The sequence below is a fragment of the Somniosus microcephalus genome, chromosome 2 (assembly GCF_052327205.1).
Source record: "Somniosus microcephalus isolate GS21.2 chromosome 2, FLI_Smic_1.0, whole genome shotgun sequence".
In the NCBI taxonomy this organism is placed as follows: Eukaryota; Metazoa; Chordata; class Chondrichthyes; order Squaliformes; family Somniosidae; genus Somniosus; species Somniosus microcephalus.
Window position 1 is genome coordinate 86111150 of NC_140988.1, and position 22893 is coordinate 86134042.

Here is a 22893-nt window from a genome sequence, read left to right on the forward strand (position 1 = left end):
AAACATAAACATTAAAAAGAAGTCCCAAATGGCAGTCTTCAGCTCTTAAAGCTGAATTGTCTTCCACACCTAAAAAAATGGGAAAAATGCTTCACCATTAACACAAATGGCTCAGTGAGCCAGGTAAAGGGCATTCAGGGTCTCACAGGCAGGAGGTCAACATTGCAAGAGAGGTCCTCTACCCTCAGGGATCAGGAGGCCCACCAGAAAGAACAATGTGGGACCAGATCACTGAGACCATTACTGCCAGCAGTGTTGCTCCAATGCCCAAAGAAGCTTCATGACCTCAGACCAGTGGTCAAGGTCTGTGAATGCATCTTCAAAAGCCATCTCCTACCAACTGAATCACTAGCTTCATACACTGCTCAATAAATGACACTGCACCCCCTCACAATCACTCACCTACAAACAATCTGTACAAATCACGAGGCACACCTCCCATTCCTAGCCTCACCTCAACCCTTGGAGTAGACGGTGCAGGCCATTCTTGGTGGGACATGGCTGAGCCCTTGGCCAGTGGCGGGGCTGAAAGGATAAAAATGCTGGCATCCTCATACATTATCCTCCTTCACGCATGCACCTCTTGCTTTCCCGCCCTCCCCACACCACAACTCCACCCTTGTGCCTTCCTCATTTCACACACCCAAGAAATGCAGCCTGCCCAGACAGTGGTTGGCAGTAAAGAGGGGGAGGAGAGAGAAGAAGAAGAAGAAGAAGAAGAAGATTGATTTGACACGCCCAGCCACAAGCCCTCAAAGTCAACCTGCAAGGCCATTTGCAGAGCCCCAACTGAAAGTCAGCAGCTTTCCACCAGTCAAGCTGCAGCCGCTGGGGTAGCACTGCATGTCAGCAGTAGGATTGGCAAAGGCACACACAAGACAGTCACAAAGGGAATGCATAAGGGTGATGAGTTGACTTCTTGATGTCATATTGGATGGATAGATGTATAAAGTTGGATTGGAAAGTTTGCTTTGTGGTGGCTTTTATTTCAGCATTGTGGCCAAGAGGACACTGTGATGATCAGCAACAGAGGGAAGGTAAGGTGTGGGACTAATGCAGAAAGGGGAATTGGGGCTGTGGTCACTGGGACTGCAGGCGTATGATTCTATCCCAGATAGCCCAGCCAGAAAGGGGCTGTCTGGGTTACATCCTTCCTTCTGCTTCCTCCTCTTCGGCTTCCTCCTCTTCTGTTTCTTCCTCTTCTGCATCTTCCTCCTCCCTCTGCGAGCGGATGCTGTAAATCTGAAATGACAGCATAAAATGCTGGAAATAATCAGCAGGTCAGGCAGCATTTTGACGTGAGACGTGAACTCAGTTTCTCCCTCCACGGGTGTTGCCTGATCTGCTGAGTATTTGCAGCATTTCTGTCTTCTCAGAGGCCTTCCTTTACCATCTGAGGCCTTGCAAGTGTCCAGCAGTACTTCCAATACACTTAAAAAACTTTTAACATCTATTGCAGCAAGCCACTACTTCAATAAAATAAAAAGAAATCCAAAAGTTTAAATGCAAACTTACCTGAAAGATGTGTGTGTTCCTTTAAGAGGTGCTGACAGCACCCTTGTCAGTCTGCTTGCATGATAGGTTGACCTGGCGTGCTTAGGACCAAGCGCTGAACTCAGCGCTAGGGTTGAAATTCGCAGTGGTGACATTAGTTGGTGCTGCACACTGACTTATGTCACCACTCCGCCATTTTTTTTCAGGTCGCTACTTGAACGGCTGCGCCACTGGGACGTTGAATGTGGAGGACGCCATGGGACCCGCCAACAGCTGGCGGAAGAGCAGCGACCATCGCTTTCTTCACTTAACGTCGCGCTAACGGGTGGCACTAAGGTAGAGAATTTCTCCCCCATCTTGTTTTTCAAATAAGACTAACTCATTGAGGTGCCATTTTCAAACTTGGCAAAATGTTCAAAGAAGAGATTTTTAAATCCCATTTTGTTGCAGATAATTATAATTATTTATTTAGAATGATGACAGAAATTGACCCTTTACTAGATGCTGAACATAAAATAGAATATTGTGGCGGTACCACTGAGTTAATCTAGCTAATTGTATATAATTCCCTTTAACGATGTTCTAACACCAGCCTAAACCTGTACTATTGTGTTGGGCATTACTGGGTTTTGTATATAGCGTTTTGCATGTACGGGGCATTGCCCCTTTAAGAGCGCGGGCAAACGCGATGACGTCACGTCGCACATCACGTGACCGCCCAAACGCGGGCAAACGCGATGACGTCATGTCGCACATCACGTGACCGCCCCAAGCACGGGAAAACACGATGACGTCACGACGCAATCCACGGGGCTGCCGAGTCAGTCCTCGTGGCGTCCCCGTTGGGTGAAGAACTGCTCCATGGCGCTCCTGCATTGATCTTTATTGTTTTCTGGAATTCGTCAAATCCAACATTAAAGACCTGTTTGATTGTTCTCCTGAGTCGACCTCAGTTATTAGTTAGGAATACATCAATTCCTACATTGGTGACCCCGTTTTTCGTGAACGTTTTTCACGAAAGCAGCACAGCCGGACCCCGATTTTTGTGAACGTTTTTCACAAAAGAAGCACGCCATGGATGCAAACGCCGTTTTGCTACAACTACCGCAGTTCTGGGAGCAGCAACCGCCCTCGTGCTTTATTCTGGTAGAAGCCCCGTTCGCCCTGTGCAACATCGATGCGGCGCAGACCACGTACCTGTATACGGTCTCCGTACTCGACAGCTCTACCGCCTCTCGGATCATCCGCCTCCTCGACAACCCCCAACGGAACAGCAAGTATGAAACCCTCAAAGCGCGGGTACTGCAGGTTTTCGGGCCCACAAGATCGGAGCGCGCCCCGGCGGAGATGCCACGAGGACTCACTCCTCGCAAACCACGAGGATTCACCCCTCGCAAACCACGGGGACTCATCCCTCACAAACCATGAGGACCCATCCCCCGTCGACGCCGCACCAGACCGTCAGCCTGCTGGTCAGTGTTTCCTACCATGCGCAGTTCGGCGCGGAGGCGAAGCGTTGCCGCCCTTCCTACAGTTTTTCCCCAATACAACCGCTGACACTGTGACCAATGAGGTACGGGTCTAACGGACATCCCACGGCCGCGATCGGCCACGTGGGACTATTGCTGACCACCCCGATCATTGATCAACGCAGCAACTGTTGACTCTCTTCTGTGTTACCATAGTAGCACTACATCGCGCACCATCTCCAGTGCGTTCCCGACTTCTGAAGAGTCTGCTCGCCAGCTCGGCGAGTTCCCCGACCGGCAAGACCCACATTAATTTCCTCCTGGATCGCCCGTTTCGGCGTTCCCGCAGATTTCCTCAGACTGGGGACTTCCTACCATCATCGACAGAGCCATGGTCTGCATCTGCCCAACCTGCCAGTCACAAAGCGGCGGCCAGATGTTTCGCACCGGTACCCGCTTTGAACCACGGGCTGCAGAGGTCACACGTTTCCACGGTCCTTCACAAGGCTGAATACGTTTTATTCGCCTTGACGCATACAGGGATCCGCTCCAGACCCCATTTACCGGACCACATTTCGGTCGACCACTTGGGGGGCCAGCACCTTCGGACCTCGCCCGCCCCGTCGGAACAGCACAACCGCCAAGATGAGGTCGGACACCCATCGTCGTTACGGCAGACCAACTGCGACCGCCCGCCAGTCCACCAGCCGCCCAGCAGCCCCCACCTCGAGACTACAGGAGTTGTTCGGACAAGCTCATCAGACCACCTCACCGTTTGACTTTGTCCGTTAAAGCGAATTCTGTGGGGGCGCATGTGGTGGTACCACTGAGTTAATCTAGCTAATTGTATATAATTCCCTTTAATGATGTTCTAACACCAGCCTAAACCTGTACTATTGTGTTGGGCATTACTGGGTTTTGTGTATAGCATTTTGCATGTATGGGGCATTGCCCCTTTAAGAGCACGGGCAAACGCGATGACGTCACATCGCACATCACGTGACCGCCCAAACGCAGGCAAACGCGATGACGTCATAACACAATCCACGGGGCTGCCGAGTCAGTCCTCGTGGCGTCCCCGTTGGGTGAAGATCTGCTCCATGGCTCTCCTGCATCGATCTTTGTTGTTTTCTGGAATTCGTTAAATCCAACATTAAAGACCTGTTTGATTGTTCTCCTGAGTCGACCTCAGTTATTAGTTAGGAATACATCAATTCCTACAATATCAGTATGTGCAATCAAATATACATGCAGTACACAAAAATTAACAGTAATAAGAATAAAAGGAACAAATTACAGTGATCTAACTACTATGCATGAAAATGCAGAAAATACATAGGCCTGAATTTTGCGGTCAGTGGCGAAGTGACGCTGTTTGCCGCTGACACCAAAGAAAGCTGCCCACAAAGATCTAGCGATCTCTGTGGTATGGATTTCACCTTTCCTGATGTTAATTTGATCCTGGCGCCAAGTCTTAGGGAATCTTCAATGTCCAGCAACAGTGATGTCATCAAGCTTGCTGAGCAGCCAATCACATTGAGGAATTCTCACAGACAGCAAACCAGGAAGTAAAATGCATTAATTATCCTCCACCTTTTATAAATTTCACAGAGAGTGAAATAAATATTGGGACAGATAGCAGGACAGGTAGATAAGGTGGTTAAGAAGGCATATGGGATATTATCCTTTATTAGCTGAGGCATAGAACATAAGAGCAGGGAGGTTATGCTTGAACTGTATAAAACACTAGTTAGGTCACAGCTGGAGTACTGTATACAGTTCTGGTTTCCACATTACAGAAAAAATGTGATTGTACTAGATTGGTTACAGAGGAGATTTACAATGATGTTGCCAGGACTGGAGCATTTTAAATATCTGGAAAGATTGGATAGGTTGCTATTGTTTTCGTTGGAACAGAGGAGGTTGAGGGGAGACTTAATTGAGGTGTATAAAATTATGAGGGGCCTAGATAGAGTGGATAGGAAGGACCTATTTCCCTTAGCAGAGAGGTCAACAACCAGGGGGCATAGATTTAAAGTAATTGGTAGAAGGATTAGAGGGGAGTTGAGGAGAACTCTTATCACCCAGAGGGTGGTGGGGGTCTGGAACTCACTGCCTGAAAGGGTGGTAGATGCAGAAACCCTCATCACATTTAAAAAGCACTTGGATATGCACTTGAAATGCCGTAGCCTACAAGGCTATGGATCAAAAGCTGGAAAGTGGGATTAGGCTGGATAGCACTTTTTCAGTTGGCACTGACGCGATGGGCCGACTGGCCTCCTTCTGTGCCATAACTTTCTAGGATTCTAGGATTCTATGATATACATGGGATTAAGGTAGAAGCTGAAATATCGTAAACAAACTTTAAAAAAATTATATTAAAAAATAGGGAATTTTATCACAATGGAAAAGCTTGACATTCCACAAGTATAAAATTATTTTTTTCAGGGCCAGAGAGGTTGTTCAGCAGCAACTATGACTTAGTATGCTGTTAAAATCCCAGTTACACCTCATTGAACAAGGCTTAACTTTTCCGGGAGGGTTTTAACAGCAATATTACAGCATAAAAGGGGAAGTTCTCATCAGTTCAGTGAATTCTCAAAGATTGCCATCTGTGCGTTCTGGAGAAGCAGGGAATCATTGACAGCACTTCTGGACTTTCACGTTTAACTGCGCCTGTGCGGACACTAGAAGTTGCTGTCAGTTTCACAGGGTAATGACGATGAACGCTGACAGTTTTACCATCATTACAACTGCAAATCTGGGCCCTAATTCCATATTATGTAACAGAAATCAAAATGTCTGAATATAATTTAAGAAATCTGCATGAACTCCCAGTAAGTGCCAATGATGTGTCAGTTTGCATGAAACACAGGGAATCACGTTGCAAGTCAGTTCCCCACTGCAGTGATCCTACGCCCTTCAAAATAGTCCAATAACAAACAAATGATAGGATCAATTAGATGAAATATAATTAACAAAACAGTTGACTAAATAACAAACTAAGCAACATTGTAAGTAATCCACAGAATTAATTCATCATCTCATCAACAAACCAACAGAATTAGTCCACAATTTAGCTCATAGAACTAATTGATCAACTAATTAATAGAGTGATGCAGAACCATAAGAACAAATCTACATAATTAATCAAGAGAACAAACTGACAGAAGTATTTGATAGAATAACAGAATGGTATTAATGAACATAACTAATTAACAGAATAAAGCCGAAGTATATGGTGAGCTAAGGGACAGCTCTGGCCTGGAGAATAAGGTAATAGGAGACTGATCTAGCTGGTACAAGTGGAATAAATGGCTGACAGAATGAGGTGGCAAACCAAAATAGTCAAAAAGGTAATAAAACAAAATGATAGAAGTGGCTGGTACAGGCGTTCGAACTAGTAGACTTGTTTTTCACCTCCTCGCATTTTATTTTGTTCAATGCCTATCATATTAGTCAACGAAGTGGGTTAAAATCTACATGCAAGGTGAAGGGATGCATTACAAATTTATGCTCCTGGCATGGAGCTTTACCCACGATTGCACATCACAAACTCAGGCACACACACACCCCATGATAACAGATGGAATTCTCGATATGTACTCCCAGAGAAACAATCCATACTGGGAGGACAAATTCATAAAATTACACCTTAGATTTATTTTGTGCTTGCCATATTTTCATACTTTGAAACATTTTTTTAAATGAATGAAGGGATGAGTGATGTTGTATTAAGCAGATTATTTAACAGACTGTTTTCACAAAATCAAACGCACAGCTGCAAGACCAATAGGCCTCAAATCAGACAAGATATTAAGTCTGATTTCCCCTTTACAACAGCATAGATGTGAATAGACTGGCCGCGAAATTGGGAGGCTTAACGCTGGCCTTTAAGGGCGGTTTTGCTGAAAAAATGGCAGCTGCCTCGCTTTCGCCCGCTTCTAGTGGGTCCAGCAGCAACCACCATTTTGGTGAGGTCGGTAGCACTGCCGTTGCCTGTGCTCGCTCCAGATATTTAGATGAGGCAGATCGTGATGTCAATGAGTGTGCAATGCTGATTTGATGCACGATCTGCCGTTTTTGACTTAGCCGCACCATTTAAAGCCCTCTCCTAATCATGTGACATGCATTCAGCAGCAGGAAGGACACCCCCAGCAATGTTCCCTTTAATTTTTTTGGGGTGCGCGGCCCCTTTAACGGGCTACCCGCCTGTGGTGTATGTAACCTGTTCCACCTTAAGAGATGTACTACTTTCTCTGGCTGCTGTATACGTAATACCAGTGGTGACCACCGGTATATAAGTACTGTGTAGTGATATTGTATTTAGTATAGTCCTGACCTCCAACTAGTAAAGACCTGTTGAAACTTTATTCTTGTAGTCTGTGTCAGTAATTAATCTTAATACAACTGGAACACACAGACTTAACAGTGGCGACGAGTCCGATTCTTACCCTGCGGCAGTTTATATCCACGGCGGCTTCGTCCACAGAACGGGTGTCGAAGAGAGGCATCCACCCTCATCACCCTGCTGGAAGACACGTCGCGCGGCAGGCATCGAGAACCCGGAGTGCAGAAGACATCCTGAACTCGAAGCCTCCATCAGCGGCAGTCAGCTATCTTCTTTCTACCTCGGTGGTGGGTAAGCCGGTCAGCGACGAGAGCAGAAAGTCGGCCGCGTTGGCTGTACAGACAGGGGAGGAAGACGGAGGAATAAGGGCGGTGAGATCGATCGCGACCGGAGATAAGGGCTGGGCTGCATTCGGGCTGAAAGGCGCAGCGCGGGGACATCGATCGCGGCTGGTGATAAGGGCCGGGCCGCTTTCGGGACAAAAAGGCGCAGCGTCTGGGGCGACTGAAGGCGCGAGAGCCGCGGTGAAGGCGAACGTAGCCGGTGCTAATAACCGGGCTGCAAGAAGGGCTTCGAGGCGCGACATCGGGGAAGCGCGAATGCACGAGGGAGCCACGGTGAAACGGAGACAGCGTCGGGGGAGTTACTAACCACTGGGAAAGGGGAAAAGCAGCGGCACGCCAAACACCATTGCAGCCAGTGGGTGAAGACCGCCAAGCGCGGGAAAACCGCCATTTTGTAGGCGGAGGACGAAGACAAGAGCGGGAAGCCGCCATCTTGGGATAAAAAAAAAATTTTCTTAAATTGCAACGGTGCCTAAATATGGGAACATTAATACCTTTGATAGCGACATCGAAGATTGGGCCATGTATGTAGAACGCATACAAAATTATTGTAAAGCAAATAAAATCCCAGATGCAGAGAAAGCACTAGCTTTATTAAACTTAATGGGTGCGAAGACATACGGGCAATTGAAACACCTTTTATCACCAGATGAACCGGCGGATAAGGCATTCGAGGAGATTGTTACTGTCCTGAAAAATCATCTAAACCCCACGCCGCTGATGCTAACGGAACGATTTAAATTTTACAGTAGAAGGCAGCTGAAGGATGAAAGCAATGCTGAATATTTAATGGAATTGCGTAAGCTAGCAAAGTACTATCAGTTTGGAACGGGACTAACAGACGCGCTAAGAGATAAATTTGTGTGTGGATTATTAAAAGAAGATACACAAAAGCGACTGCTCGAGGAGAATGAGCTGACGCTTGAGAAAGCGGTCACTATGGCAGCAGCACACGAAACCGCAGCGAGATGCACGGCAGTAATGCAGCTACGGTCACCGGAACTCAGTACAAATAAATTGGGTTTGAGTACTGTAAAATGTTATCGTTGTGGAAAGACAACACACGATCAGAACCAGTGTTGGTTTAAAAACCAAGAATGCAGAACGTGTGGCAGGCTTGGCCACATAGCTAAAGTATGCCGGTCAGGAAAGAAGACCAGCAACAAAAAGTCACCGCAAGGAAAATACATAAAGGTGCACAAGGTGACAAAGACCAGTTCGAACGAACAGCAGTCAGATTCAGACGCTAGCAGTAATGAACTGGGTAGCTTAAGAGTGCACAACGTTGGTAAGGATGCAGATCTCCAGATAATTTGGGTCACTCTTCAGATAGCAGGAGTCCAAGTAAAGATGGAATTGGACACTGGATCGGCATTGACGGTCATGAATAAGAAGGATTAAAAAAGGTTATTCCAACATATTCCCCTACGGGATACGGAGATTATATTGAAAACATACACGGGGCAAAGAATGTACCCCATCGGAAAGCTAGAGGTAAAAGTGGTCCACAAGGGTGAAGAAAGCCAAGTAATGGACTTATATGTGCTACCTGAAGGAGGTCCACCACTACTGGGACGGGAGTGGATTAGGAAAATGAATATGGACTGGCACTCCTTAAAAGCACTAACGGTAGATTCCGGGGAAACAGATGTCAAACCTAAACGATTGTCCAAAATATTGGATGATGCTAAAGAGGTGTTCCAGCAAGGACTGGGAACACTGAAAGGAATTACGGCAAACATCAAGATTGATGAACATGCACAACCAAAATTTTTTAAAGCCAGACCGGTACCCTATGCAATACGACCTACTGTAGAAGCGGAACTGGAAGCGCTAGTACGTTCAGGTGTACTGTCTAAGGTAGATTGGAGTGAGTGGGCTATGCCCATTGTTCCCGTTATGAAACGTCCTTCGAGCAACAAGCCAGGAGAACCAGGGAAGGTTCGCATCTGTGGAGATTTCAAGATCACGGTTAATCCGGTGCTTCACACGGTGCAGTATCCGCTTCCGCGGATTGAGGATATTTTTGCTTCGTTGTCTGGCGGGAAACACTTCACCAAGATAGACCTGGGGCAGGCGTACTTGCAGATGGAGGTTGAAGAAGAGTCACGCCAGTACCTCACGATCAACACGCATAGAGGTTTGTACAAGTATAATAGGCTGGTTTTTGGAGTGGCATCGGCTCCGGCAATTTGGCAGAGGGCCATGGAGCAGGTATTACAGGGAATTCCAGGCACACAATGTTACCTGGACGATATTCTGATTACAGGTGATGGTGATGAAGAACACCTCGCAAACTTGGAACTGGTGCTCAACAGACTGAAAGAGTATGGACAGAGTTAATCGGCAGAAATGTGAGTTCTTTCAGAAGCGGATCTCGTACTGTGGTCATGTCATTGACCGGGAGGGGCTTCATAAGTCTCCTGACAAGATAGAGGCAGTTGTAAAGGCTCCCGCTCCGGATAATGTCTCTCAGTTGAGGTCGTTTCTGGGATTGATTAACTATTACCATAAGTTTCTACCGAATCTATCCACGGCACTGCACCCACTGAACGCTCTTATACAGAAGGGGGTACCATGGGAATGGAGCGAAAACTGTAAGAAGGCATTTCGCAAAAGCAAAGAATTGATCACCTCAGAGGAAGTGTTGGCTCACTTCAACCCGACACTGCCTATTCGGTTGGCTTGTGATGCTTCTCCATATGGTATTGGGGCAGTACTCTCACACAAGTTGCCAAATGGCACGGAAAGGCCAGTCACGTTTGCATCCAGATCATTGACCTCCGCTGAGCGCAACTATGCGCAGATCGATAGGGAGGCTCTCAGCCTTGTATGGGGAGTGAAGAAGTTTAATCATTACCTGCAGGGTCAAAAATTTACACTTCTGACAGACCATCAGCCGTTGGTATCCATTTTTAACCCTAAGAAGGGTGTTTCGGTGATGACAGCACAGCGACTCCAGAGATGGTCCCTTTTCCTAGGGGCACATCAATATCAAATAGAATTCAAAGGTACAAAGCAGCATGGCAATGCTGATGGGCTGTCGCGCCTGCCACTACCTGAAGCAGAAGAGACGACGAAAGTTGACCCTGTTGAGTTATTTCATTCGACCATCATCGAGTGTTTACCAGTCACCAATGCAAGTATTGAAAGAGAAACCAGGAACGACCCGACACTGTCCCGAGTTTATGAGGTGACAGTGAAGGGATGGCCAACACATGGTGATCCTCTGTTACCGGCATTCTCGGCAAGGCGAGACCAGCTGTCCGTCTGCCATGGTACTTTGATGTACGGGACAAGAGTGATTATTCCTCCCAAGTTACGGGAAAGAGTTCTAAAGGAACTGCATGAAGGTCATCTGGGGGGAGTTAAGATGAAAAGTCTTGCTCGGGCTTATGTATGGTGACCGGGCATTGACCAACAGATAGAGGAGTTGACAAAAAGCTGCGCTGGGTGCCAAAAAGTGCAAAATGCACCTCCGATCGCACCGCTACACCCATGGGAATGGCCTTCAGCCCCATGGCAACGCGTACATATTGACTTTGCTGGTCCATTCATGGACTCCATGTTCCTAATTGCGGTGGACGCACATTCCAAATGGCCAGAAGTGATCAAGATGAATACCACTACTTCAGAAAAGACAATTGCAGTGTTAAGAACAATATTCGCAAGGAACGGATTGCCAGAACAGATATGTTCGGACAACGGACCACAGTTCGTGTCGGAAGAATTCCAAAAATTCTTAAAGAAGAATGGGGTGAAACATTATACCTCTGCCCCATATCATCCGGCGACAAACGGGTTGGCCGAGAGATTTGTCCAAACATTCAAAAAGGCAATAAAGGCCATGAACGATGATCAGATTCCGTTACAACACAAGGTGGACAATTTCCTAATGGCATATCGAAACGCCGCTCATGCAGTGACTAACCAAAGTCCTGCCATGATGTTTTATAACAGGAGGTTGCGGTCCAGGTTGGACTTGTTAAAACCAAATGTGCGGAGGGAAGTGGAAAACAAACAGTTCCGGCATATTAATAACAAGTCCACTCGAAGTTTCGACATAGGACAACCAGTGTTGGCAAGGGGCTATGGAAACGAAAAATGGCAGTCCGGAACAATTCGGGCCAGACAAGGACCTCTGATGTACACAGTAGATATTGGTAACAATGTGATAAGGTGTCATGCAGATCAACTGGCAGAATCAAGAGCAAGGGTCGAACCCATGGTTGCGACAGAGACAACTGTGGAAGACGTTAATGAACCTGAAGCATCTACCTCGGCAGGGACTGTACCTGATGATGACGTCCAATACATAGGAAACCAACAAGAAGAGTCACCTCAGCAACAAGAATCAGAGACCACTGAAAGGCGTTATCCAAACCGAATCAGAAGGCCTCCTGAGAGACTGAACCTTTGAACTGTTTATACCTGAAGTTATATATGTATATCTGTTATGATGTTATGTTAAATGGGGATATGACTGTTAAGCTAAAAAGGGAGGATTGTGGTGTATGTAACCTGTTCCACCTTAAGAGATGTACTACTTTCTCTGGCTGCTGTATACGTAATACCGGTGGTGACCACCGGTATATAAGTACTGTGTAGTGAAATTGTATTTAGTATAGTCCTGACCTCCAACTAGTAAAGACCTGTTGAAACTTTATTCTTGTAGTCTGTGTCAGTAATTAATCTTAATACAACTGGAACACACAGACTTAACACCGCCCATTCAAATTCCCGTGCATGCGTGGTTTTTCCTATTGTAAAGCCGGCAAGCGCAGGAGCTCCAGACAGCTTGCGGCTGACTTGCTTATTGATTTCTACTGGCTCTGTCTAAGTCTGTGCAACTGTTTGCAGCTTTCTAAAGTTATTTAAAGTTGCTGAAGTGACACTGAGTGTTGCTGCAAGTGGGGAACACCTTGCTTCTCATTTAAAGGCTTCTGTTCACACCACTTGTGCTCGAGTATGACAGGGAGATGGAGCGCTGGCAGCGAAGAAGAGGGCAAGCTGCTCACAGAGAGAGGAGGAGGAGGGGAAGGGGGGCTCTCACCAGGAGACCTTACCCACCGAGGGTCTTCTGAGGGCAATTCTCCTACCTATACTTAAGCCAGGAGCAGTGTATTAGGAGACTCCACTTCACCAAGGACGTGATCACAGAACTATGCCACCTCCTGCAAACAGATCTGCAGCCTCAGAGCAGGGCGATGATGGCTCTCCCAGTGGCCCTCAAGGTCACCAAAGCCCTCAATTTTTTCATCAGCAGATTCCTGCAGTCTGGAGCAGGTGACATAGCAAACATCTCACATTTCACTGTCCATCGTTGCATCTGGGAGGTCATAGAGTCTCTGTACTCCAGGAGGAGGGACTTCTTTGTCTTCTCCCTGAACAGAGAGAAGCAGGTCGCATGCACATGTGACTTTGCCAAGACAGTGGGCTTCTCCATGGTGCAGGACGCCATCGACTGCACACACATGGCTTAGCGGGTACCGCATACCAATCCTGAGATGTTCCGTAGCCGCAAAGGTTGCCACTCATTAACTGTGCAGTTGTTGTGCGACCGCGCCCAACACATCATGATGTTGATTCTAGTATCCTGGCAACAATCATGATGGCTTCATCCTGTGCCAGTCCGATGTGCCAGCAATCTTCCAGCCACCATATCAAACCTGAGGGTGGCTGCTCGGATACAAGGGCTATCTGCTGTGTACCTGGCTGATGACTCCCTTCCGCAACCCCACCACTTGTGGCCAGCACTCATAAAATGAGAGTCACGCTGCCACGAGGAACATCATCGGGGTGCTCAAGCAAAGGTTCCGCTGCCTTGGCCGCTTGGGAGGAGCCCTCCAGTACACGCCGGAGCAAGTGTCACAATTCATGGTGGTCTGCTACATCCTCCACAACTTGACCACCATGAACACGCAGCCGGTGCCACCATGGATTCCAAGACCACTTCAGGAGGAGGAGGAGGAAGAGGAAGTGAGGAGGAAGGCAGCACATCCCCATTCCAGACAGGCTGCCCGTGAGCGCCTCATCAGACTACTAGTGAATGAAACCCCAGATCTTCAATGCTCACCACTTCCCCATCTTACCATCCCTCTGTCACAAAACATCACAGCATCCTCCTGGGTACAATGCTGAAATGAGAGCCACCACAAAACACACATTCCATACATAATTTATAAATTTCTCAAATTCAAATCAAAAGAACAAAGTCAACTAATCACCCTTGTGCATTCCCTTAGTGTCTGTCTTTTGTGTGCCTTTTCCTACTCTCGTGCTCTTATGAAGTGCTCCCCCAGTGGCTGCAGCATGGCTGGTGGAAGTTTGCTGACTTTCAGTGGGGAAGACTGCAGATGACCTTGCAGGATGACCTCAAGCAGCTCTGGCCCTAGAAGGCCCAGTTGTAGACTGCACCACCTCGGCATGGGCGGCGGCAGTCTGGGATGGCTGGATGACAGGCAGCAGCAAGGGCACTGGTGGAGTGGCAGTGGTGGGAGTACGACTGCTGTCATCCACAGAGCCACAGCCACTCCCACGGGGCGGTGGCTCAGCATTCCTAGCCATCTGTTGGAGCAGAGATTGCTGGACTGTTGTGAGACCCTGCAAGCCCCATTCCACACTTGTAAACGCAACCATGATGCTAACAGTCTGAGCTTGTGTAGCAGCAAGCTGCGACTGCAGGAGAGCCGTCTGTGTTTCCACTGCAGCACTGAGACGCTGGGTCACTTCCACTTGTGCTGCAATGCAAGCTGCGAGATCGTCCATCACACGCAGCATCATGTTTGGGTCCACAAGTTTCCTAATGGAGTTGCCCCTCATTTCCATCCTGGAAACCTTGGGCTCCAAGCTCTGCGCAAAACCTCGTGCAATGTTGGAGCTGGACTCCTCCATGCTCCTTAACACTAACAAGAGGCTCTCTGGCAGGCTTGCCATTGCACCAAGCATTTCTATGTGCATGTCCATCACCCTTCTTCTGAAGGCCACCCATCAAGGTCATCATCTGAGTCCTGTGCAGCAGAATTCATGTGTGAACTCGCCCTTCTGGGAGCTGGCACCCAATCTACCCTTTCCCCCTGGCCTGGCTGCAGCCCTCTCGTGCCCTGTGACTCACCACATGCAGATCCTGCCTGTATGCAACCTTCTAAACTACATGCAGTGCCATTTTCTGTGCTGGCATCTGCGAGTATTAGCTAGAGTGACAGTGCCTCTTCTCCTTCACTCTCCTCCTCTACAATATCGGGAACAGGCTGGGCTAATGGCAGTTCTTGGGCATCTGAAAAGAGAAAGGCACAAGGGTCATGTTGTGCTGAGGGGATGGAGGAGAAAGCAGGATGTGAATGCTTACACCATCTGCAGCTTCTAAGTGAGAAGAGATTATGGGATGAGGGGGAAGTAGGATGTGAGAAGAAGGATTAGGTATGAGCGTACCATCATCATCAGCAATGCTTTCCACTTCTCTGCTCACCACGGACTCTGTTACTTCCTCTCCAATTATTGTGAGCACTGTTTCCTCTGAGTCTGTGAGGTTCTCAATTCTGGCATGCCCTCCAACCATCTGCTGGTGCTCCCAACGGTTGTGCACCACCTTGGCCTGCAAGAGAAAGGGAAGTGTGTCAGTGAGTGTGGTGCAATTTTCTTCGGTGCTGTGCCTGCCATGGTGAAGAGCTGGCAGTGTGTGAAAGGTGTGAGATATGGGTGTGAGTGTTGCAGCAGTGGTACGTGTGTGAGGATGAAGTGAAGTTATGATTGTGAGGTATAAGTGGTGATAGCTAGAGATTGTTGGTAGGTGAGTGCTGGAGGGGGTGTGGTGCATTGAGCAGTGTGTGAGGCTAGTGGTGCAATTGGTGGGATATGGCATTTGATGATGCATTCACTCACCTTAACCACTCTTGTGAGGTCATTAAACATTTCACAGCACCGGATTCGGGTCCTGGAGACAACACTTGTCAAAGTGATGGCTCGAGCAATCTCCTCCCAGGTCCTTCTTGTGTTCAGCCTTGAAGGCCTCCTGTCCCTCTGCAGGTAGAGGACCTCTTTGGACATAGCATCTTTGTTCTGGACCGATGGACATTATGTGACATTCTGGACATTTTTACATGCAATAGCACCCTCTGGTGGTGGTTATTGTGTTAACAGTTTGTAAGCTGGAAAGGTCATCTGTTCCTTTCTTCCTGTGTGAGGTCATTTGACCTTTGTTCCTTTCTTCCTGTGAGAGGTCATTTGACCTTCCTACCTTTCTTCCTGTTGACCCCAGGAAGCAGTTTTGCCAGGAAGAACCTGACTTGAGTAATGGAGAATTAGCTATGAGAGGTTCCATTACAATCCAGTGTAATCTGACTTCATATGTTAGGCCAAGCGCAATATCTGTGAGTATCTTTAGTTCTTAGCATAATAGCAATGTTGTCAGAGTAATATTTTGATAATACTATATGTTTATAAAAGGTTAATATTTAATAGTTACAGAAGTTAGTTCAAATGTTAGTTAGTTATACAATTAGTCTATTCTACTGTTGTAAATATGTTTATATCTTGTGTAATATCGAATGTGTAGTACTCAGTTTATGTACGAAACATACTTTGTCTTTGTTTACAGTTTCACAAATTTGTTCAAGTAAAAGCTTCAAAACAGCAACCGCTTCAGGAAGAATTATTTTGAATGAGTGTTTAACTTGCTGGATAGCTAGATAGGAGCACGTCTAGCGCGGCCAGTACAATCTTTGTACCCCCAGGACCAAGGCCTCCAGTGCCACACCAGAAAATCTTCTAGCCCTTTCACCTGACTGTTAGGCCATGGCTTTGTTTAGACTGACAATGAGGTGCTTCTGCAACAAAGCACCTCCCCTTTAAGTAGTGCAGAAAGCCGAGGACAAACTTTATTGGCCAGTAGACAGCACCCTATATGGCCCCCCTGTTGAAACATAGAAACATAGAAACATAGAAGATAGGAGCAGGAGTAGGCCATTCGGCCCTTCGAGCCTGTTCCACCATTCAATGTGATCATGGCTGATCATCCAAATTCAGTACCCGGTCCCTGATTTCTCCCCATACCCCTTGATCCCTTTAGCCTTAAGAAATATATCCAACTCCTTCTTGAATATATTTAATGAATTGGCCTCTACTGCCTTCTGTGGTAGAGCATTCCACAGGTTCACCACTCTCTGGGTGAAGAAATTCCTCCTCATTTCTGTCCTAAATGGCATTCCCCTTATCCTTAGACTGTGACCATTGGTTTTGGACTCCCCAACCATCAGGAACATCCTTCCTGCATCTAGTCTGTCCAGTCCTGTCAGAATTTTATAAGTTTCAATGAGATCACCTCTCATTCTTCTAAACTCCAGCGAGTACAAGCCCAATCAACACAATCTCTCCTCATACGTCATTCCTGCCATCCCAGGTATCAGCCTGGTGAATCTTCGCTGAACTCCTTGCATGGCAAGAACATCCTTCATCAGATAAGGTGACCAAAACTGCACACAATACTCAAGATGTGGTCTCACCAAGGCCCTGTACAACTGCAGCAAGACATCCTTGTTCCTGTACTCAAACCCTCTCACTACGAAGGCCAACATACCATTTGCCTTCTTAACCACCTGCTGCACCTGCATGCTTTCCTTCAGCGACTGGTGCACAAGGACACCCAGGTCTCGTTGCACTTCCCCTTCTCCCAATCTATTGCCATTCAGATAATAATCTGCCTTCCTGTTTTTGCCACCAAAGTGGATAACCTCACATTTATCCATGTTATATTGCATCTGCCATGCTTCTGCCCAATCACCCAACCTGTCCAAATCATCCTGGAGTTTCTCGGCATCCTCCTCACAGCACACACGCCCACCCAGCTTTGCATCATCTGCAAATTTGGAGATATTACATCTAGTTCCCTTGTCTAGATCATTAATATATATTGTGAACAGCTGGGGTCCAAGGACTGATCCCTGTGGTACCCCACTAGTCACTGCCTGCCACTCGGAAAAAGACCCGTTTATTCCAACTCTTTGCTTTCTGTCTGCCAACCAGTTTTCTATTCAAGTCAATACCTTGCCCCCAATCCCATGTGCCTTAACTTTACACGCTAATCTCTTCTGTGGGACCTTATCGAAAGCCTTCTGAAAGTCCAAATATACCACATCCACTGGTTCTCCCTTATCTATTTTACCAGTTACATCCTCAAAAAATTCCAGTAGATTAGTCAAGCATGATTTACCTCTTGTAAATCCATGTTGACTTTATCCGATCCTGTCACTGTTTTACAAGTGCTCTGCTATTATATCTTTTATAATGGACTCTAGCATTTTCCCCACTACCGATGTCAGGCTTACCGGTCCGTAATTCCCCATTTTCTCCCTACCACCTTTTTTGAATAGTGGGGTAGCATTAGCTACCCTCCAATCCATTGGTACTGTTCCAGATACTATCGAATGTTGGAAGATGATCAGCAATGCATCTACTATTTCTAGGGCCACTTCCTTAAGTACCCTAGGATGTAGATTATCAGGCCCTGGGGATTTATTGGCCTTCAGTCCCATCAATTTCCTTAACACCATTTACTTACAAATACTGATTTCTTTCAGTTCCTCCCCTTCATCAGACCTTATGTTCCCCGACATCTCTGGGAGGTTATTTGTGTCCTCCTTTGTGAAGACAGAACCAAAATATGTATTTAATTGGTCTGCCATTTCTTTGTTCCCCATTATAAATTCCCCTGATTCTGACTGCAAGGGACCTATGCTTGACTTCACCAATCTTTTTCTCTTCACATATCTATAAAAGCTTTTACAGTCAGTTTTTATGTTCCCTGAAAGCTTACTCTCATATTCTATTTTCCCCTTCTTAATTAATCCCTTTGTCCTCCTTTGTTGAATCCTAAACTGCTCCCAATCCTCAGGTTTACTGCTTTTCTGGCCAATTTATATGTCCTCTCCTTGGATCTTATGCTATCCCTAATTTCCCTTGTTAGCCACGGTTGAGCCACCTTTTTTGTTTTATTTTTATGCCAAACTGGGATGAACAAATTCTGTAGTTCATCCATGCTGTCTTTGAATGCTTGCCATTGCCTATCCACCGTCAACACTTTGAGTGACATTCCCCAATCAATCCTACCCAACTCGCGCCTCAGACCATCATAGTTTCCTTTATTTAAATTCAGGACCGTAGTCTCTGAGTCAACTACTTAATTCTCCATCTTAATGAAGAATTCTAGCATATTATGATTGGTCCGACCGGAGGGGCCTCGTAGAGCAAGATTGCTAATTAATCCTTTCTCGTTACATAATACCCAGTCTAAGATGGCCTGATCTCTGGTTGGTTCCTCGACATATTGGTCCAGGAAACCATCCCGTAAACACTCAAGGAATTCCTCCTCCACAGTATTGTTACTATTTTGGTTAGCCCAATCTATATGTAGATTAAAGTCACCCATGATGACTGCTGTGCCGTTATTGCACGCTTCTCTAATTTCCCTTTTAATACCATCACCAACCTGCACATTACTGTTTGGAGGTCTATATACCACTCCCACTAACGTTTTCTGCCCTTTGGTATTTCTCAGTTCTACCCATACAGATTCCACATCATCAGAGGTAATATCCTTCCTTACAATTGTGTAAGTCCCTTCTTTAACCAGCAATGCTACCCCACCTCCCTTTCCTTTTTGCCTATCTTTCCTGAATATTGAATACCCCTGGATGTTGAGTTCCCAGCCTTGGCCACCCTGGAGCCATGTTTCCGTAATCCCAATCAAATCATATTCGTTTACCTCTATTTGTGCAGCTAATTCCTTTATTCCGAATGCTCCTCGCATTAAGACACAAAGTCTTCAGGCTTGTTTTTTTAACGCTCTTAGACCTATTAGAATTGTTATTTACTGTGGCCATGTTTGATTTAAACTGTTGATTTCACTCACTGCCACTTTTGTTTTTCTCCTTCCTATCTTTTGCTTTTATCCTTGTTTCCCTTTCCTCTGTCCCACTGTTCAGGTTCCAAATCCCCTGCCATTTTGAGCACTAAGCCAACCAGCAGCATGTTTAGTGTTGAGATCAGCACTCTAATCATTCAAATGAGCTGGCAACACAAATTTCATAGAAACATAGAAGACAGGAGAAGGAGTAGGCCATTCAGCCCTTCGAGCCTGCTCTGCCATTCAATGAGATCATGGCTGATCATCCAATTTCAGTACCCTGTCCCTGCCTTCTCCCCATATCCCTTGATCCCTTTAGCCTCAAGAAATATATCCAACTCTTTCTTGAATATATTTAATGAACTGGCCTCCACCACCCTCTGTGGCAGAGAATTCCACAGGTTCACCACTCTCTGGGTGAAGAAATTCCTCCTCATTTCAGTCCTAAATGGCTTACCCCTTATCCTTAGACTATGACCCCTGGTTTTGGACTCCCCGGCCATCAGAAACATCCTTTCTGCATCTAGTCTGTCCAGACCTGACAGAATTTTATAGGTTTCGATGAGATCCCCTCTCAATCTTCTAAACTCCAGTGAGTATAAGCCCAATTGACACAATCTCTCCTCGTACGTCATTCCTGCCATCCCAGGTGTCAGCCTGGTGAATCTTCGCTGAACTCCCTCCATGGCAAGAACATCCTTCCTCAGGTAAGGTGACCAAAACTGCACACAATACTTAAGGTGCGGTCTCACCAAGGCCCTGTACAACTGCAACAAGACATCCTTGTTCTTGTACTCGAACCCTCTTGCTACGAAGGCCAACATACCATTTGCCTTCTTAACCGCCTGCTGCACCTGCATGCTTACCTTCAGCGACTGGTGCACAAGAACACCCAGGTCTCGTTGCACTTCCCCTTCTCCCAATCTATTGCCATTCAAATAATAATCTGCCTTCCTGTTTTTGCCACCAAAGTGGATAACCTCACATTTATCCACATTATAGTGCATTTGCCATGTTTCTGCCCAATCACCCAACCTGTCCAAATCGTACTGGAGTTTCACGACATCCTCCTCACAGCATACCCTCCCACCCAGCTTTGTGTCGTCTGCAAATTTGGAGATATTACATCCAATTCCCTCGTCCAGATCATTAATATATATTGTGAACAGCTGGGGTCCTAGGACCGATCCTTGCGGTACCCCACTAGTCACTGCCTGCCACTCGGAAAATGACCCGTTTATTCCAACTCTTTGCTTTCTGTCCGCCAACCAGTTCTCTATCCAAGTCAATACCTTGTCCCCAATCCCATGTGCCTTAATTTTGCACGCTAACCTCTTATGCGGGACCTTATCGAAAACCTTCTGAAAGTCCAAATACACCACATCCACTGGTTCTCCCTTATCTATTTTACCAGTTACATCCTCAAAAAATTCCAGTAGATTATTCAAGCATGATTTACCTTTTGTAAATCCATGTTGACTTTGTCCAATCCTGTCACTGCTTTCCAAGTGCTCTGCTATTACATCTTTTATAATGGACTCTAGCATTTTCCCCACTACCGATGTCAGGCTTACTGGTCTATAATTCCCCGCTTTTTCTCTGCCACCTTTTTTGAATAGTGGGGTAACATTAGCTACCCTCCAATCCATGGATACTGTTCCAGAGTCTTTCGAGTTCTGGAAGATGACCAGCAATGCATCTACTATTTCTCGGGCCACTTCCTTAAGTACCCTGGGATGTAGATTATCAGGCCCTGGGGATTTATCGGCCTTCAGTCCCATCAATTTTCCTAATACCATTTCCCTACAAATACTGATTTCTTTCAGTTCCACCCTTTCATCAGACCCTATGTTCCGCGGTATTTCTGGGAGGTTATTTGTGTCCTTTGTGAAGACAGAACCAAAATATATATTTAGTTGGTCTGCCGTTTCTTTGCTCCCCATTATAAATTCCCCTGATTCTGACTGCAAGGGACCTACGCTTGACTTCACCAATCTTTTTCTCTTTACATATCTATAAAAGCTTTTACAGTCAGTTTTTATGTTCCCTGGAAGCTTACTCTCATATTCTATTTTCCCTTTCTTAATTAATCCCTTTGTCCTCCTTTGTTGAATCCTAAACTGCTCCCAATCCTCAGGATTATTGCTTTTTCTGGCCAATTTGTATGTCCTCTCCTTGGATCTTATGCTATCCCTAATTTCCCTTGTTAGCCACGGTTGAGTCACCTTTTTTGTGTTATTTTTATGCCAAACAGGGATGAACAACTTCTGTAGTTCATCCGTTCGGTCTTTGAATGTTTGCCATTGCCTATCCACCGTCAACCCTTTGAGTGCCATTCCCCAATCAATCCTACCCAACTCGCTCCTCAGACCATCGTAGTTTCCTTTATTTAAATTGAGGACCCTAGTTTCTGAGTCAACTACTTCATTCTCCATCTTAATGAAGAATTTGATCATATTATGATCGCTCCGACCCAAGGGGCCTCGTACAACAAGATTGCTAATTAATCCTATCTCGTTACATAAAACCCAGTCTAAGATGGTCTGATCTCTGGTTGGTTCCTCGACATATTGGTCCAGGAAACCATCCCGTAAACACTCCAGGAATTCCTCCTCCACAGTATTGTTACTAATTCGTGTGCTGCCTGCACCACTTTGAATGGGCACAAACAGCACTGGGCAATGCCCCCGCCCATTTTCGGACCTTTTCTAGGCCATTATATTTTACCATTTTGCTCAGAGTTGCATCAATACCTGGTTAAGAAAAAAGTTAAAAGATATAGGTGAAAAATTTGGGCCGCCACGAGAGTTACCGGGTCACCAGCAACTCGAGTTAATGGCTGCTGAAAATGGACGAAGCGCCAGCCGAGAAAAATTCACACTAAGGGCTAATGATTTATAGCCCAGCGCTAACTTACCACGTAACGCCCTCCTGGTGGTGATAGTGCAGGCATGGAAGTCGAAGTTCCCATCCTGAAGCGGCATTCCAGCTTCTCACAGCCTCCGAAAGCGAGGCTATGAAATTCGCTAGGAATTGTGGAAAATGCCATCTGAACTAATACAAATCAAAATGAAGTGAAAAAAAAGCAGTTTTCAGCCCTTACTGCCTTTTAAAAAAAAATTAACATTAAAAAGAAGTCTCAAATGGGAGTCTTCAGTACTTAAAGCTGAGTTCCAATCTGAACCTCAAAAAATGGGAAAATTGCTTCAGCACTAATACAAATGGCTCAGCAAGCCAGGGAAGGGGCACCCAGTGACACACACACAGCACTCCAGCTTTGTGCAGGGGTCAACACTGCAAGAGAGGCCCTCTACCCACAGGGGCCAGGAGGCCCTC

General features: G+C 46.3%; 1 pseudogene; it reads right to left on the minus strand.

Annotated features, from left to right (window-relative positions):
- Window positions 1-2315: 2315 nt before the first annotated feature.
- Window positions 2316-22541, minus strand: LOC147122790 (uncharacterized; annotated as a pseudogene).
- Between the last annotated feature and the right edge of the window lie 352 nt (window positions 22542-22893).